Raw genomic sequence first — 6,587 nt, 5'->3', positions numbered from 1 at the left:
CTTGACTATTGCCGCCGTGTGACTTGACCATTTGAGGTCAGCAGTGAGGGTGACTCCGAGGAGCCTAAAGCTGCTGACCTGCTCCACAGCCTCACCTCCGATGTAGATGGGGCTGTGCTCTGTTGCCTGTTTGCGGAAATCCACAATCATCTCCTTCGTTTTCTTGACGTTGAGGGAGAGGTTGTTGTTCTGACACCAATCTCCCAGGTATCTGACCTCCTCCCAATAGGACGTCTCATTGTCCTCGCTGATCAGACCTATTACGGTGGTATCGGCAGCAAACTTAAAGATGGAGTTGGAGCTGTACTTAGCTACACAGTCATGGGTGTAGAGAGAGTAAAGCAGGGGGCTCAGCACACTTCCCTGTGGGGTGCCAGTGCTGATGGTGATGATGGAGGAGGTTTTTCCACTCATACGCACTTGCTGAGGTCTGTCGGTGAGGAAATCCAGTACCCAGTTGCTAAGCAAAAACTCAGAAGTAATTTTGTATATGACAGTGACATCATAAGTAATGGTATGTTACAACACAATTAGAAATTTTCAGACATGACTGGTTTCTAAATGTTGACCTATTATCAATTGCTCCAAAATAAAATGTGTAACTGTTGGTCTTTCCAAAGGTTTGCCTTTTCAAAATGCCCTCAGTATTTAGTTTTTAAACTCTTGTCATGATTATTTTAACATGGAGTGATTTTACACTGTATGTACAATATAGAAGAACGTCTTGGAAATCTAACCCCAGAAAGGAGTTGCAGTACTCCTTTGCCAGTCCCAGAGGTACCGATGCCTCCACCTGGAAAGTCCAGGGCAAAACCCAATGTCTCTACAACTTCTGAGGACACTGATTCGGGAAAGGACACACTTACCACTTTAAGGTATGACATCAAAATACAGTTTTTATGAAATTTGTGAGCATTTAGGGTTAGCATGGAAGGAGAAAATTGATTTAAAATCTGATTTAAGCAGGGACCACAGGGTGTCACAGAGGGATAATAACAGGTAAATATTCATGATTTGAGAAAGATGAATTTGTTGAGACAGATGTATCGTGTTAAGTTTTCAAAGTATTCTTATTTTTGTGTTCTCATTTTTATTCTAGGGCAAAGTTCAAAGAATGTCCATCACAAATGCTTACTCACAATGTGTGTAAATCTCACAATGACAAATTTCCAATGTCAGAAGAAAGTAAGTAACAGTAACTTTGAACAGGAGTTGCAAGATGAAAGAAAAAGAGAGAGATGGGTAAATACCTAGTGGAATGTGGATTAATAGTGCATAAGGTATTTTTTTATGCCCAGCCTAAATCTGACATCACGGAGGATTTGTTGTGAGATATTTATTCACTATTTAATGTATTCAGTTGAATTTATTAATTCAGAGCCTATGATGTAAAATTGTATAAGCTCAGTTCATTATTTAATTTAATGGTGCATATTTTAAGCAATGTTGCAAATGAAAGCATATCTAGTCAGATGATTGCCATTATAGTTAGTGGTTCATACACAGCTCCAAGGCTTATCTGGTGACTTAAATTAAATTTATTGTAAACGGATATCTTTAAATAACAATGTTTAAACCAAATATGCAGAGGTCTTCATGTTATAATTTTGGACTTGACACCACAACATTCAATAAAACAAAACTTGTTTCCTCAAAAGCTCTATGTTATACTTTATTTCACTTTAAGAAGTGCATGAAAATTGGTGGGGCTACTGCAAGGGAAATGGTAAAAAATTTGACCAGCAGGTATGTGAATTTCAGCATCACTATGCACTACACATCAGCATTTCCCAAGTTTTAGGTAAATGCTGCCATACCTGTTTGGTTCATGATATTGTCAATGCACTATTCCATCACATAAAACAATTATCAATTTTTTTAATGAAAGAAATATGAGCCATGTAAGTTTATTTTTTCTGGTAATTCTGAGCATGCAATATGACTATAAATGCTCAAACATGAATTTTATGGTATTTATTTTGTTTACCTTGTCTTTTGAGAGGTGGACTTTTGAGTTTCTACATTTTTTTTTCTCTATAACTGATAATGTCTGTTTATAATATGAGGAAACCACACTCAAACCTGTATTATATTCTAACTAGGGCTGTCAAAATTAACGGGTTAACGCGGATTAATCCATCATCATGATTAATCTGATTAAAAATTTTAACCCAATTAACCCATCTGTAGCGCAGAATGACTCAAAATCCCTGAAATGCCTCTGTCAACCCATTTCGGGCAGTTTTGGTGCATTCCATTTGCCCTGGGAACTCGGATTCCGAGTCGGATACATATATTCCACATATCAAAATCCACGTTAAAAAATACTTGCCTTTTACGCTTAATTAACCTGTCTTTTCCACATGCTGTTCCAACATGTATTCCATGTTTTTGTGGCCACTGGGTTTGTAGAATTTATGTTGAACACAATACATATATTCCACATATCAAAATCCACGTTAAAAAATACTTGCCTTTTACGCGTAATTAACCTGTCTTTTCCACATGCTGTTTCCACATGTATTCCATATGTTTGTGCCCACTGGGTAGTTTAAAGGCTCCACCTGTGACTTAACTAGACTAGACCTTTCGCAACTGACATTTTAGCTTACCGTAAGGCCCTTTTTGTCCAAAAAGTTCCAAGAACTATGGATCCAGATGATCTAAACTCAGGAAGTAAACTAGGAGCTAAAAGTTTCTTTAACGCATTCCTGTTTCTGGAATCTGAAGAAGTAGATTAGGCAAATTACAAAAATGTTTTTACAAATGAGGAAAAACACTGACTCACCATGTTATTTATAAATTATTTCACTCATTCACTCACTGTGATCTCTCAGGGCTGTTCAACTGCAGCACTCTCTGGAACTAGTTTATAATACCTGACATGATGGAAACAACTCAGTGTGTCCCCATGTTTATCAATTCCCAAAGGGGTATTACATTGCAGTTTTAAGTACTATAGAACAGAATAATTTAACTAACCCACAACGTTCAAATACCTTGTCCTGCTATCCACGACACAGACACCAAAATCCAGGCAACCAGGTTCATTGGGAAAAGCACAGAGAGTAGTCAGTAGACGAGTCCCAGTCGTAGCCAATATCCGTCCGAGAGGTACACCAAAAGCCAGGGGTTCGTCCACAATCGTCGTCAGGAGAAGGGATGCCAGGGGTTGGTAAGCCAGGAGGTCAATCCGGAGACGTGGACGGTACACACAGGTAAGGACACGGGGAAAGTCACGGGAGCGGCGGACTGGCAGGAGGCGCGAGAGGTTCGGGAATGGCCAGGAAGACAGAGCGTAATTGGGGAGACAAAACTAAGTTAGACCGCTCAGTAAGTGCATCGCAACAATACCTCGCACTCTGCTGTTGTCAGTGCGGCCGAGGGGCCGGATGGCCCGGGTGGGCCCTGTGGAATTGAGCGATGAGGGAGGGATCCAGAACGTCCTTTGCAGGGATCCAGCTCCGCTCGTCAGGGCCAAAACCCTCCCAGTCCACGAGATACTGTAGTTGGCCCCGCTGGCGACGAGAATCCAACAGTTCACGGACAGCGTAAACGTCCTCCCCTTGAATGGGAAGGGGAGCTGGGACATCCAGGGGCCCACCGAGGGGATGGGCAAGACTATAACGCACGGGTTTGAGTAGGGACACATGAAAAGTGGGATTAATCCTATACACACGAGGGAGTTGCAGGCGATAGGTCACTGGTCCCACTCATCTAGTCACCCGGACAGGTCCGATGAACTTGGGACCCAGTTTGCGTCCTATGGGGAGACAGAGATTCTTGGTAGCCAACCATACCCTGTCACCTTCCTTGAACTGGGGTCCAGGTCGTCGTCTGCGATCCCCAAAGGTCTTGGTCCTAATGGCACCTTGTTCTAGTAAACGATGCATCTGCTCCCATGTTCGCTTGCTGCGGCGATACCAGTCCTCGAGGGCGGGAACATCTGTGGAAGGGGGATTCCAAGGGAACAAGGGGGGCTAGAAGCCGAGAACACACTGAAAAGGGGTTAGACTGGTCAGTGCGTGGGGTATTGAGTTGAAGGCGTACTCTGCCCATGGGAGGAAGCGCGACCATTCGTGGGAGTGGGAGTTCCTAAGCATTTTCCCTACCTCTTGGTTGGTCCTCTCCGTTTGGCCATTAGTCTGGGGATGGTAGGCTGAGAAGAGACTGAGTGAGATGTTCAATCACAAACACATACCCCTGAAGACACGGGAAGTAAACTGGGGTCCTCTGTCCGATACTATGTCTTCTGGGAGCCCATAGTACCGAAAGACTCCTTGTAACAGCAAGTCAACCAACTCGAAGGACGTCGGTAACTTTGGTAAGGGAAATAGCCAGCACATCTTAGAAAAGCGATCAACTAAGGTGAGGATGGTGGTGTTCCCCTTCGAGGGGGGTAAATTGGTGATGAAGTCCATCGCGATATGGGACCAAGGGCGATTGGGCACCGGGAGGGGTTGGAAGAGCCCCGTGGGTGGACCCATGAGGGTTTTATGTTGTGCGCAGAGGGGACATGAGAGGACATACCTTTCTGTCTCTGTTTTCCACCCCGGCCAACAATAGTGCTTCTCGAGAATGCGAATGGTGGCTTTCACCCCGGGATGTCCAGACCCTAGCGAAGTGTGTACCCATTGAAGCACCTCATTTCGCAGCTGGGAGGGAACAAAAGTTTTCTTAGGAGGACATTCAGGAGGAGGCGGCGCCTTCTGGTTCCACTCCAGCAGACGTTGTTCCAAATCCCAGGTCACGGGGCTCAGAAAGCAGGAGGGAGGTAAAATAGGGGAGACGGGTTCACAGATACTGTCCGAGGGAAATTGACGTGAGCGGGCATCCGCCTTGGCGTTCTTGGATCCCAGGAGGTAGGTGACCTTAAAGTCAAAACAGGTAAAAAACAGAACCTGGCGTGCGTTGAGACGTTAGCTTCCCGGAGAATGTCGTAATTCCCAATGTCGTAATTACGTTCTGCTGCGGTTAGTTTACGGGACAGGAAGGCACACGGATGGGTCTTACCGGTGAGAGGGTCCTTTTGGGCCAGGACTCCCCCGATGCCTGTCTCCGAGACACCCACTTAAACCAGGAACGGGAGTTGAGGGTTAGGCTGTCTCAGGATTGGAGCAGAGCAGACCCGTTGCTTCAGAGTCTCGAAGGCGAGAAGTGCTTCTGGTGTCCATTTCAGTCTTCTTTCTCCATGTTTAATCAGATCTGTGCATGGGGCGGCTATGGTACTGAAGTTCTGAATAAACCTATAAAAATTTGCGAAGCCCAAGAACCGTTGAAGGGCCTTGACTGTCATAGGCTGAGGCCAATCTCGTACGGCGGCGACCTTGTCCTGGTCCATAGCCACACCCCCAGGGGAGATTACATACCCGAGGAACTTCACAGTGTGACGATGGAACTCGCATTTCTCACCTTTTACGTAGAGCCGATTCTGTCTAAGGCGCTGGAGTACCTGTCGGACATGCTAGAAATGCTGTTCCTCTGTGTCAGAATAAATCAGAATATCATCAATATAGGCAATGACAAACATGTGCAGCATGTCCCCCAATATGTCATTAATAAAGGATTGAAAGACCGAGGGGCTATTAGAGAGCCCATCACGCATCATGAGATACTCGTATTGCCCAGTAGTAGTGATGAATGAGGTTTTCCACTCGTCACCCTCCTTTATTCTGATTAGATTATACGCACTCCGTAAATCCAACCTGGTAAAAATACGACCAGAACTACACTGAACAAAAATATAAACGCAACACTCTTGTTTTTGCTCCCATTTTTCATGAGCTGAACTCAAACATCGGAAAATTTTTCTACATACACAAAAGACCCATTTCTCTCAAATATTGTTCACAAATCTGTCTAAATCTGTGTTAGTGAGCACTTCTCCTTTGCCAAGACAATCCATCCCACCTCACAGGTGTTGGCATGTCAAGGTGCTGATTAGACAGCATCAATAATGCACAGGTGTGCCTTAGACTGCCCACAATAAAAGGCCACTCTGAAATGTGCACAGTTTTGCTTTAGGGGGGGCAGAAAACCAGTCAGTATCTGGTGTGGCCACCATTTGCCTCACGCGGGGCAACACATCTCCGTCGCTTAGAGTTGATCAGGTTGTTGATTGTGGCCTGTGTAATGTTGGTCCACTCCTCTTCAATAGCTGTGCGAAGTTGCTGAATATTGGCAGGAACTGGAACACGCTGTCGTATACGCCGATCCAGAGCATCCCAAACATGCTCAATGGGTGACATGTCTGGTGAGTATGCTGGCCATGCAAGAACTGGGATGTTTTCAGCTTCCAGGAATTGTGTACAGATCCTTGCAATATGGGGCCGTGCATTATCATGCTGCAACATGAGGTGATGGTCGTGGATGAATGGCACAACAATGGGCCTCAGGATCTCGTCACGGTACCTCTGTGCATTCAAAATGCCATCAATAAAATGCACCTGTGTTCGTTGTCCATAACATACGCCTGCCCATACCAGAACCCCACCGCCACCATGGGCCACTCGATCCACAACGTTGACATCAGCAAACCGCTCACCCACACGACACCACACACGCTGTCTACCATCTGCCCTAAACAG

The 6,587-nt window shown here is 45.1% G+C and overlaps 1 long non-coding RNA gene across 1 annotated transcript; it reads left to right on the top strand.

Moving 5' to 3' along the window:
* Positions 1-459: 459 nt before the first annotated feature.
* LOC111836523 (uncharacterized) lies at positions 460-1,657 on the top strand. Its single transcript, XR_002836454.2, has 2 exons — positions 460-514; positions 716-1,657. It is a non-coding gene; the product is annotated as an uncharacterized lncRNA (long non-coding RNA).
* Positions 1,658-6,587: the final 4,930 nt, after the last annotated feature.

This window comes from Paramormyrops kingsleyae, chromosome 20, assembly GCF_048594095.1.
Source record: "Paramormyrops kingsleyae isolate MSU_618 chromosome 20, PKINGS_0.4, whole genome shotgun sequence".
Lineage (NCBI taxonomy): Eukaryota > Metazoa > Chordata > Actinopteri > Osteoglossiformes > Mormyridae > Paramormyrops > Paramormyrops kingsleyae.
The sequence above is the reverse complement of the archived record's forward strand: the minus strand, read 5'-3'. Positions and strand labels throughout refer to the sequence as shown.